Source organism: Rhipicephalus microplus, chromosome X (genome assembly GCF_043290135.1).
Source record: "Rhipicephalus microplus isolate Deutch F79 chromosome X, USDA_Rmic, whole genome shotgun sequence".
Classification (NCBI taxonomy): Eukaryota; Metazoa; Arthropoda; class Arachnida; order Ixodida; family Ixodidae; genus Rhipicephalus; species Rhipicephalus microplus.
Genome location: NC_134710.1, coordinates 110,892,227 through 110,905,345, shown reverse-complemented (window position 1 = coordinate 110,905,345; position 13,119 = coordinate 110,892,227).

The following is a 13,119-nucleotide window of genomic DNA, read 5'->3' as shown; positions in this document are numbered from 1 at the left end:
AAACACTCACCTTTTCGTGCAAGCGTTTCATGGTCAGAGCAGCGCGATAAGCGTTACGGTCCTTAAAATTACGTATCTTTGCATTTTATAGTAAAAGATGCACATGCAGAATATATACCTGTTGTTATGGTGCCACAAATTTGCGCAATAATTGCTTATTAATTGCCAATTGCGCAAGTATGAACGCTAAAGCTTGAGCAACATTGGTGGGCTCTGCGGATATGATCGGCTGTTTCAAGTACCCGGTGCCGTTAAGAATGCACAAACAGACAGACAGACAGACAGACAGACAGACAGACAGACAGACAGACAGACAGACAGACAGACAGACAGACAGACAGACAGACAGACAGACAGACAGACAGACAGACAGACAGACCAAAATTTTTGCGTCGAAGGTTCCCAAGAAAAACTATCGTCTTTAAAAAGGCTACACGTGTTTGGCATGGAACACCAGTGCCATCTTTGCAGGTGATAGAAAATAGGCAGAGGGTGCAAAAAAGCGACTTATGGGTACCTCCCTCCCCGTACCCGAAGCTATAACACTTGCCCCCTATGGAAACCACAAAAGCGCTTCCGCCTACCCTTATCGCCCCCACGACAACACATGTATTGCACTCTCCAAGACAGTAATATTGAAGGACACTTCCAAAGTGTGTTCGGCGAAAGCCTATGCTCATTCAGACGTGGTTGGTCTTGCTCCCTCAGCTTGCTTGAGTGGGCGGATTGTGGCCGGGATACTGGGGAGACGCGTGCGCGCGGGAGCCATCCGACTAACTCGACTTCTGCAACGAGACGTCTGATGAGGGAGCGCTGTTGCGGGCGCCTCTGTGGCATCTCATGATTGCTAACAAAATGTAAGGGGGAGAGCGCCTTACAATATACTCTCACCACTCAAGCATTTCGTACAGATTACAGTACAGATGATTAACCATGCAAAGATGAAACATGCGGCCCCGGTGTCATCACGTTCTGTGATCTATCAAAGTACATTCTGTTGCAACAGACAGACAGACAGCTAACTTTAATAGAACCGGAGGAGTTACTGCAGGACCCTCTAACGAGGGGCCGTCAAAACCGCTGGCCGCAGACGTAGAGGACAGAACATTGTGGCGCTCCGCCCGTTCCTGGGCCCTCTGGACTGTCTGGATTTGTCTGCTGAGTCCTGTACTTATTATGGCCTCCTCCCATTCAGCTTCGCTTGAGAGAAGGTTGTTAGGCAGCGTGGGACATCGCCAGAGGGTGTGAGTCATAGAGCAGAAGGTTTCATTCCAATCAGGGCAGCAACGGTCAACGTCCGCATATATTTTACTTAGGAATCCCTGCTACAGAAAGACCCCGTCTGCAACATTAGCTTACTGTGCTCTGCTGAGCTTCACGTGAGCAAGAGGATAGATTTTTCTTCCAAGTTGGTAATGCGTGGTTATTTCATTTTATTTCATTGAATGTGAGTAGTGCATCGTTCTGCTTAGTCCCTTCCTGCCCCTCTGTAGCCTCCAGATTGTCACGGCGCGCAAGTTCTCGCGCACGATCATGGGCCAGCTCGTTGAGGTTTGGGAAGTCTTTGAGAACGTTTTTCACCATGTGTGCTGGGAACCAATTGATAACATAGTAACCTGGACAAGCCCTATTTTCTAGAGTGGAGGCCGCCTCTCGAGCGAGGTTCCCAATTGGTAAGCTCTAATTGCGTCTCTGAAGTCGGTGTAAATGTAGCAACGCTCTGGGAAGGACAAGGGCGGTGTAACCGTGATTCGCTCTGCTATACCCGGGGTCGCCGCCTTTGCCGAAACGGAGGAGCGAAGCACCCTCCTCCCGTCTATAACCCACAACGCGAACATTCTCCTGTTACCGTACTGCGCTGCGTTGACAAACACGGTGGAGTCGATGTCATCCCTAACTCTCTTCAGAATGGCTTGAGCACGGGCTTTGCGCCTACCCTCGCTATGTTGTGGATCTACGTTTTGCGGAAGGGCCCCACCGTGTAGGTCACCCTTGTTTCCCGACTCAGTGTTGTTCGCCGTTGCTCTGTAAGCCTAGGAGACACGCCGACCTCGTCAAGGATTCTCCTGCCTGCCGAGGTCGACCAGGACCTCCTCTATTTTTTTCAGTGCCCTGGCGAAGGAGCAGATTTCAATGGGAAGTGGCCGTCGGTGCTAGTGCGGCGTTTCACCACCAGGCGCCGCAACTGGAGTAGAGATACCACCGCATCGTCTCTCGCGCAAACGAATGCAGTGGCTGCATTTGAAGCTGCTATATATCTCGGTTTTCTCTTGCATACGCATTGTTTAAGATGTAATGGAAACTTGGAAATGAGAATCGTGAAGCACTTGTTGTTTTAGACACCCGGCTCATTTCAAACGCATGTGTCGTTCACGACTACTTGATCGAGGCGCTAATGCGTCCTCTCCTATAGGCCAATACCAGATAGCTCATGCTAGTAATCCGCGGAAGATCGTTTTGTCACCGTGGCATTCGCTAGACTGAGAGGTGTTTTTTTTTTACTAACTGAAAGTCGATTATTGATAGAAGCCTTTGCAAGGGGGTAATATTAAAAGCTTGGATGCCTAATGTTCCCCGATGCTTGCTACTCTCTAGTGGCGTAGCACATTATGCGCAAGCCTGTAGTTCATCCACTAAATAGCACTAAATGCCACTAGACTGATTCAAGGGATATGGGTCATCATCCGTTCCCTACGCAAAGCATTACATGTGCAGCCACCGAGAAAAAGCAATTGTCAGAAAATGAGGAACTATGATAGGTGATTTCACCATTTGAGAGCTTAAACAATGAAATCATCGTGAAATAAACAAAAACAGCTCTCTATGCCATGCGATTTCTGTGATCATTGCCTATGTTTTGAACAGGCGCTGTTAAAGTCCGAAGTCTAATGCCGACTCTCAACTTGAGCCAAGGTTAAAAGCTTGAAAAACGCGGCCTGTGGCCGGTTGCTTGAGATTGTCTGTATATTCGTGGACGCATTGTTGTAGCGTTAATATGCAGCTTCTCAGCTTTGTTTCTTTCTCCTTCCCTCTGGCCTCTTAATTCGGTAGCGAGCAGAGTAGAGGCCGAATGGCTGTGTGGGGCCCATGCGCTCTCATTCAGCTTCGGGGCGTAATGTAAGCGTTGCACACGGCAGTGATGACGAGGTAGCATTTTTACTGATACTCATTTGTTGACTGTTCGGATGCAGCGCACTCCCGTTTGGCGATACCAATTGCCATGTTGCCAAACGTGACGGGTAGTCTTCAGTCACCACTACTTATATTCAATAAAATAGTCGGTTTGTAAATGGCAGCTACATATTAGACTGCTGTACAAATATTTATTAGGAGACCAATTGATCTGCCTGATTACTGCAAGTACGCTACACCAAATACCAGCGGAAGCTGCAATTTCACCGAGCTACAGTCGTATAGGGCATTAAAGCGATAGCTTTAAATGTCAAATCGAAAGCGAAACTTGACCGCTGGTGGCGTCCGGTGTCTTCTCGCGTCGCCGGCGTAAACACTAGTGATGCAACAAATCATCATTGCGTGAAAACGTCATCATATGACGTCACATATCATAAATGTCTTTGACGTATCGGAAGGTCACATAACTTGACGGCATCATATAACATCTTCGCTTGGCTGAAATGGGCCGATCAAGAGAGCAATGCTTAACCAACTGAGGGGCAGAAAGCTAGCTTTGTCTCCAATCCTTGAGGCAATAAGAAAACCATGTTGGGTGCAGAAAGATCCCGGAGGGAAGTAGGAAACATTCAGTGCATTTAATCGGAAGAAAACGAGAATAGGTTTTGCCTTTCAGTCGTCCCAGATGAATCTATAAGAGGACCGGCGAGCTTTTATTTTTTTTGTAACGAATGAGAAATAAAAAAAGACAATCTGATTTTTTTTCGTCAGATATGCATAATGGTACACAACACTATTATATACTGAGGCATGCAAATAATGAGGTTGCAATAGCTTGATAGAGAAAATAAAAAGCGAATGCTATAAAACTCGAACGCGTATATCGAACCGGTAGCACGGCCTGACAGAGCCTAGTGAAAACAGCGCGCCGCTATGTTCATGTTACTTTTCATCCCCCCCTGCATCCTTGAAAGCCGTCAAGAAGCACGACTTCTAATCAACTACCATGAAAACACGAATTCGCGAGCTTCCTAATATGCGCGGCCGTTCAGCGTCATCATCTCATAGCGTATTAGGGAGCCTACATGAACGGCCGTTTTTAGGGTGGAGACATCTTAATAAGTGCCTTCAAGAAACTCAGCCAAAACCAGCGGGCAACGGGGCACGCTGTTGCCAGCTTCCACCAAATTCAGTATAGTTTTCTGTGCGCCGCCATTTTGGAGCCAGCCAACACACAACACCTGGGCTTTTGACAGCGGCGGTTCTCAGGGTCGTGTAAGCGACCCAGTTCTCAAAGTGAGCGCACGAAGAAATTCGCAGCCCACACACAAACACTTGCGACATAATACTGAGGTTACGCTGACACGAACGCAAGCGTGGCAACAGCTCAGACTAGCGAGTGCGTCTCCGCACGAACGCGCGGACGCGTCCCGTTTGTGGGCTTCCTACTCGAAATGCGTGGACGCAGCAACGACAACTTCGGTTATCAACTCATTCGCGAACACGGCGAAACACATATACGTGTGCCGCAGGAAAAAACAGTGAACAAAATACGCAGTACTCACAGAGCAAATACGAGACGCACTGGTGGGCTCCCAGCCGTCTCGCTTCACTTGAGCCAGCCATAGTTGTCGTCGGCCAGGGCTCGCTGGGAAGCAGAACATTCGCACCCCCTTTCTGTTGTGGTTAGTGCAGAGCGCTACGCAGCATCCAGGCATTCTAAGGCTTCACCGGCAGCGTTTAACACGCTACCGCAACGTTCGACGCCATATTATTGAGAACTAAACGCAACCGGGCGTAGACGCAGTGCGGGCACCAAGATGGGGCGACAGCGCGGCGTTGCTGTCTGGCAACATTGTGTTTTGGCGGGCGGCGGTGCGTTGGCGGCATGTAGTGGGTCAAAGGCTGACATCACCCTAAAAACGGCCGTTCATGTAGCCTCCCTATAGCGTATACTCGTGCAGCGCCAACATGCGGCATCATCGAGCGGAGGTAGAGCGGGCGTTCGACGGCCTGAAGAGAACGTTCGGCCGGGCACTGAAAAAATAGAGGAGGTGCTGGGTCGACGATAGCCTAACCACCTTGGCAGTGACCTGCGCCTCTATGATCTCGTCGATGTTATAGTGCATACCAAATTCATCTCGCTTGTAAGTGCTCGTACAGACCGGCAAGCCAAGCACCTTCTTGATGCTCTTACGCATGAGCGTATTTAACTCCCTCTTTTCTGTTTTGGTCCATACTAGAGCAGACGCCACGTAGTTAATATGACTCATGAAAAATGCGTGGTACATCTCTGGAGGTAGTCCTCACCTAACCCTTTTTTTCGGTTGGACAAACTTGCGATTAACCTCAGCATGTTCACCGTTTTCACTGTAACGTGGCTAATTGTTCTGGCAATGCAGCCCCTTCCGTCTATGAGCAGGCCTAGTATCTTAACTCAATCAACTATAGAAATTTCTTGCCCACTCGCTTATAATGCTTCAGCTAGTTAGCTGGTTTTGGGGTGTTAGACCCCTAACCCTTTGTCTAGCCGGTCTGTAAAGTAACAGCTCTGATTTACTGGGAGACAGCTTGAGACCCGTGTCTGCGAGATAGGTTTCCGTCACGTCCAAGGCCGCCTGTAGAGCTTGCTTCATTTCTGCTAGGGAACCCCCTGGGCACCAAATCGTAATGTCATCTGCGTAAAGCGCATGACTTATGCCCCGGAGGCCACTTAGTCTGTCTGAAAGACCCTTCATCATTATATTGAAGAGCTGTGGTGAAATTACTGATCCCTGAGTGGTACCTCGAGGCCCCAATCTGTTCTCGCTCGACTGAATCTGCTCCACCTGAATACAGCCAGTTCTGTTCATAAGGAATGACCTAACGAACGCCAGGAATTTGACTGTAAGGCCTATTCCCGCCGAGGCCTGCAGTATGTATCGATGGCACACTGTGTCAAGCGCCTTAGTGAGATCCAGGGCTAGAATACCCCGCACGTCCCAAGTGCCCCTATAAAATATTTGCTTTCTCAGCATTAACATAACATCCTGCGTTGATAGGCCGTGTCGAAAAGGCACCATATTATGCGGGAAGAGGTCCTTATGCTCCATATACCCGGAAATCGTTTTCAAGATTGCGTGCCCGGCTACCTTGCTTATGCATGGGGTTAGCGATATTGGTCTCATGGTGTCCAAACTAAGGGGTATAACCGTGGTCGCTTTACATGCGTCATGTACTTGTCCTTCCTCCTATACCCTGATACCCTGTTGACCTCCGTAGTTAAATGTTCTACTGTTTTATCTTCCAAATTACGCAATAGTCTGTTAGAGATCTGATCCGGCCCCGGAGCTGACCGGCTGCTTAGATTGTGCAGCACATCCCTGATCTCTAATTCCATGAAGCGCGCATCCAGCTCATTCGCCGTCACGCACTCGATCTGCGGATTATCTTCGTCTTGTGTCGGCCCTATAAGAAGGTATCTATCCAAAACTGCATTCAAAAGGGACTCTTCAGTACCGCCCCCCTGTTCGTGCTTGTGAATGATCTTACTAATCAATTGTCTTTGATTCTCCTTAGTCTGCGCGTGACCAAGGAGATGCTTCAAGAGGTTCCACTTCCATCCTGTGCGCATGGACCCGTCTACTGCCACGCATACCTCATCCCATTGTAGTCTATTAAGCTCCGCGCAATACTTTTCCTTCTCCCGATTAACTTCCGCAACCTTTTTTTTCAGCCTGCGGTTCAATCGTTGTATTTTCCATCTCGTCAGAATAGAGAATTTTGCTTGCTTGAGGATTTTTGTGTGCTAGGTGCGGGTCTATGCAAGGTTCGATTTTTTATCACTATCTCTTAAAAGTGTGCAACTCATACTTTGCATTTGGTTACGTTAGCTTAGATGATATTAAGCACACCTGCCAAGGACACAGAGAAAAGAGGGAGAGAGCAAGCTGGCAACTGCCACCTGGAGGGGCACAACCATTGCACCACCACCTAAAATGCCTTTTAGGTGGTGGTGGTGGTGGTTGGTAATACCCCAAGCTATATGTGCTGACATAAGCTAAAGAGAAGCTAGTGCAAGTGGGAAAACTCTTTGAGGCAGGGCATGCTAGCAGCTAAGGCACGCTGCGGCCGTACACCACGAGTAGGATACATTAAATATTTTCGCCTTTTAAATTCCGGCGACGTCATGTATAGCGGCACTATTGTGTTTCATTAAAATAAATCAGCCTACGGTTGCTTCACCGAACAAAAAATATACTCCTTCAAACATCAAAACGGACGGCGGCTTCCTTGCCGATGCTGTGGAAACACGGTGGGCTATGAGAAGGGGGCGGCGCCGTGGCATGGATGGAATGGATGGATGCTATGAGCGTCCCCTTTATAACGGGGTGGTGACAAGTATGCCACCAGGCTCGACAAAAAAAAAAACCTTTTTTTTCTTTTTATGTTGGCCTAATGCCTCTACTTCGATAAATTCTATCTTAATGGAAAAAAAGGTAAATTTTCAGCTTAAGTTCTCTGCCATTTACGGCACACTGTCCATATTTTATTTTTCCAATATTTATTTTTGTCCTTTCTCTCTAATTTTCTGCCACCAATACTCTAACCGTCTCTTACTTATTTCAATCGCGGGTGTGTTCAGCTTTCCATTGTTGTCCCTAAAACCCAAGGCTTCCTGTAGGCTCGTGCCCAAACGTACACCTGGGTGGATATCTCCACATTCAATCAGAACATGCTCCGCCGTTTCCTTATCTTTCCCGCAGCATGTGCATTGTTCTTCTTCTTTACTGAATCTTGCTTTATAACTACGCGTTCTAAGGCAACCCGATCTCGCTTCAAACAGTAAAGCGCTTCCCCTTGAATTATCGTAAAATGCCTCCCTCCTTATTTCATTTTTGCCCTTTCGGTAGTTACTCAAAGCCGGTTTTTTCTCCATAGCTGCCATCCAGTAAATCCTCTCCGCCTCCCTGACTTTTCCCTTAACGCTCTTTGTTGACATACGGCTTACAATACCAGCCGAATACTTACTAGTGAGTCTTCTAGTTCTTTTTCTCCACTGTGTGTCCACTCTCTTCCTATACAAATAACGGAACACCTTCTCTGCCCATCTACTCTCCTTCATATTTCTTAGCCTTTCTTCGAACCTTAATTTGCTCTGCGCTTCCCTCGCCTCAAAACCTGCCCACCCCATATCGCCCTTTACAGCCTCGTTTGTCGTCTTCCCGTGAGCACCCAACGCGAGGCGTCCCACAGTCCTTTGATTTACATCCATTCCCGCTTGCACCTCTGCCCTCGTGCACACCACTGAGTTCCCAAAAGTAAGCCCTGGAACCATTACACCCTTCCACAGACCTCGAAGCACCTCATACCTATTGTATCCCCACAACGCTCTGCGTGGGGCACCCTCCCACGCTGCGTGGGGCACCCTCCCGCTGCGTGGGGCACCCTCCCCTCGCTGCGTGGGGCACCCTCCCACGCAGCAGCGCTCCAAGCGGTAGCCACAGGCATTCATCTAATCCTGTGCCACCTAGAAGGCCGTTGATGGCACACTTGTCAGTATATTCTATGCACTATAGAGCAGTGTCGCTTGACTAATTGGTGAAGATGGACGCCAAGCTCCTGTAGGGAAAATGCGTTTCTTGAAAAGCTTGAATTCGATTCGACTCGGCTACATAGATTTAGTTTCTTTTGCTTTCGGCGTGTAGTATGTGTTATGTAATTATAAGCTGCTTCCTGATCATAAAATTCTTGTAGCCGTGATTTCAAAATGTATGTCTTTACTTCTAATAGTGTCACTGAAGTGTCATGTGATGGAGTAAATTCTTCTAAGAATTATTACAGAGATAGTTGTGAAGCAAACATTTTCACAAGCGAGGTTTTCTTTGTTAAGGCAAAACTGTTTCCCTGACGAAGACAAGTCACCTTGCCGAAACACTGTTTGCAACGACGTTTTTTCTCGAAACACTTCTGATCGCTTCAAGCCTCTCCGTGCCTCTAAACTTCAGTCTCGTTTGTTACTCATGTTCTGAAAGAAAACTATGCCCGTCGTCATAAGAAACGTGATTGAGTCAAACACAACGTGTCTTACTAACGATTGTTGATAATTTTTGTATTGGTTCGAATATTCTGGGTTCAACGTTTGCTCATTATGTTCGTATGTAAGCTTTAAAGTAAACCTGTTTTTAATAATTGGCACTTTCACACTACGTGCACGTCTGTTTTTTTTTATACAGCACATCTAATAAAAAAATCATAGCATATCGACGGACTGAATGATGATGAGTGGGGCGAAGCGTGCATCCGCCCGTTCGTGCATCCAACCATCCGTCCAACCGTGGGTCCATCTGTACGTTCGTGCGTCTGTATGTCCGTCCGTCTAGTGAACACTCCAAGTACCACCATCTCGCATCTTTTCATTATATATTGAATATTATATACAAGTACCACCATCTGGCGGACATTCCAAAAACGTAACTCTCCTGTGGCACATACCCGAGAGAGGTGGTTACTGCAGAGGACGATCGGGTGATGCCTTAAGGAGCTTTGCCTTCAATTAAAGATTAAAAAAAAGTTCGAATGGACGCACTGCCCGAGCAGCCAGCGTACCTCAAAGAAGGCACGACCGCATTCCGCTTGCATCCGCAGTGGGAAAGGAGGGCTTCCGCAGCAACCCTTCTGCTCTCCATTTTTCGTCCTTTCCCTCTCTTTCTGGACGTCCCCAGTAACGTCATAAAAGACATTTTCTGTTCCTGATTTATTTCTAGTAGGATGCCCAACAACCGCCAGTGGTAAAATCGGCGCTGCCGTTGCCGAGAGCGAATACATGGGAGGTATAAGGAGTTTCCGCCACCTGATGCTGTTGCGCCATATAGAAATATATAAAAAGTCAAGAGAGGACACACCCATACACTCCTGCGGCTGATTTGGGTTCGCAACGCTCCAAACGGGCGTTGGGAACCTTCTCCGCCCTCCGAAAACACTTATATGTGCATGCTCGTCTCTGCGGCCATCATCATCATCATCATCATCATCATCATCATCATCATCATCATCATCATCATCATCATCATCATTATTATTATTATTATTATTATTATTATTATTATTATTATTATTATTATTATTATTATTATTATTATTATTAAATGGGTCGTTCAAATGGTTCGATTAAATTATTGTAAGCTACCCCGACAGAGCGGCAAGCCCACGATTACACTGTGTCTATGCACATATTTGAAATAAAACACGAGAATCGCTGGCGAAGCGAAAGCTTTTATTTTCAATTGATATTCTTGGTAAGCAGATGCCCACTTTCTTAGTGTCTGACGAACGCGGGCACGACGAGATGGGTTCATTGCACTACAAGACGCGGTAATACAGCTGCCATATCATGAGTATAAATTACACATAAGAAATAAACATATAGGCAACATGATAAGAAGACCTGTAGAAGAGTAAAACTGCAGTAAACGCATACAACAACACATACAATGCACAACGCTATACAACAGTAGTTGCCGTAGCACTCAGCATGGACGAAAAAAAAAAGGAAATGTTCGTTACGTTTTTTTTTCCGCCTTCGCACAAATTTTCTCCTACACTTTATTTACATCACTCTTTCGCGAAAACACTCGCAAGCGATTGCCGCAGCAAAAACAAAGCAATTTTTGGTGCAATGCAAGACGTTAAGGAGGGAGGAATGTGTACACAAAAATCACGTCCTAGCTTTAGCTAACAAACATTTTTCTAGATTTACCACTTCTCCGTTATTGCGATCGTCAGAGCTTTAAGCAATTTGCGAATGCCGCAGATAACGATAAAAAGCATAAATGCACTTTTCACAAAATTTCACTCATTCACTGAATTCAAATACATGTACCAGCACAAAGAAAATCTAACAACGCCAACAGCGACTCTTCTTTTTTTTTTTTTTGAGCCAAGAAACGATATTGCGCCGAACACCACAATGCCAGAAATGTAAGGTTAAGGCTTCAATGACAAAGGCAATACACACTTCACAAAGTATTGACTGCGTTCGTACATATACTAGCAGACAAGCTGAGAGACAGACGAAACAAGCGAAGACTACGACGCACGCCGGGCACGTTATCGGACATCTCTTACGGCGTCTTCCTGTTGCTGTCCGTACTTATTCATTGCCTTAAATGCCCATGCACACGGAGCGTGACAACGTTGTCGTCGCGTCGACGCCATGTGCACTTCTTTCGCATCCGATTCATGCCTAATGCCAGCCCGACGATATTGCACCGCCAAATCGCAGACGATAAAGACGGATTCAGGTCACAATCACAGTCGCAAAAGCACGTAGACGTATAATGCACTAGAAAAGGTACTGTCATAAAAAACTAGTACGCATGTTTTATTGAAGCAGTAAGTGACGTGTTGCCACCTTACGGCTGGGGTGAAGCTGCGTAGCTCAGCCGCTTTTTGCCTCGAGTGACCACTCTTGTCATTTTTATGTTGCTCTATGGTTCCACTCCGTGTTCATGAGCGTTTAAGGCAGTGAATCACGGATAAGCAGAGAGACGCAATAAAGAATGTGCCATAACATGCCCGGAATGCGTCGTGGTCTTCGCTTGTTTGGCTGCTGCTAGGTACGAACGCCATAAACACTTTGTGAAGTGCGTATTGCATTCATCATTGACGCCTTAACCTAATATTTATCACATCGTGCTCTTCGGCGCAGAAATGTTTTTTTTTTCGTGCTCTTAACTTCGTGTATTATTGTTTTGGGTGGATTGCTTCACACACACACGCACACACACGCACGCACGCACGCACACACACACACACACACACACACACACACACACACACACACACACACACACACACACACACACAAACAAACAAAGCTGGAATGATATGCAGCACGTTTGCGAGAAAATTGTTCCTTGGCTCGAAAAAGTGGGTCGCCGCTCGCGTTGTTAGGTTTTCTTTGTGCCACTACATGTATTCGATTTCACTGAGTGAGTGAGATTGGGTGAACAGTGCAGCTATGCTTAATAACGTTATCTGTGGCGTTCGCAATTAGCTTAATTCTCTAACGAGCACAATAAGAGAGAAGTTGGAAACCTAGAAAAATGTTGATTAGCTAAAACTAAGACGTAATCTTTAGGGAACACTACTGCTTCGTTAACATCTTGCATTACACCTACGTTTTCTTTGTTCTCGCAGCGGCATTTGCTTGTGACTGTTCTTTTGCGAAAGAGTGATGTAAAGTGTGCAGTAGAATATTAGTGCGAAGGTGCGAAAGAAAACGCAGTCAACATTTTTTTTTTAAATTCATTTCGGTTCATGCGAGAGTCAAGTGCTGAGACAACTATCTACTGCCGTGTCGCGTTGTGCACTGTATGTGTAGCTGTTTACCCTACGCCCAAAAGTTTTCCATTATGACATGCAGACGTGTGGTGGCGCTGAATTTGGTACCAACTTCAGCGATTTCAAAAGTAGTTTCAGAGAGAGAGAGAGAGAGAGTAAAAAACATGAAAAATAGCATATAGAAAAAGCATTACAGCATTTATTGAGGAACAGCATTGACTTATATCTGGAAAAAAGAACTAGAGTCTCATCAGCAGCTATAAAACTGGCATTGTAAGCGAAATGATAACAAAGAGCGTCAAGAGACACTTCACAGAAGCGGAAAATATGTACTAGATTAGATAGCACGGATGCAAAGAAAAACGGAGTCTTTAAATACCGCGTGTGTGCTAGGGCACTAGCCTACATGAAGGCGAGGGTTTTGGGGCCCACATAGGAAAGCTAATAAGGTCAGTAACAAAAAAAGTAAATCACCGCTGAATGACTGCAAAGTTGGCAGAATTAAAAAGAAAACTGGAGCACTAAGTTTAGTCTGCAATACGGTGCATGAGGCTCTGCATTTATTAATTTTTTTCATGTAAGACAACAGCCTTAATTCATCTGGACAGGATGAGGTCATTATGTAACAATAATAACGCCAAAAAATACTTCAGCTTGCTAAAA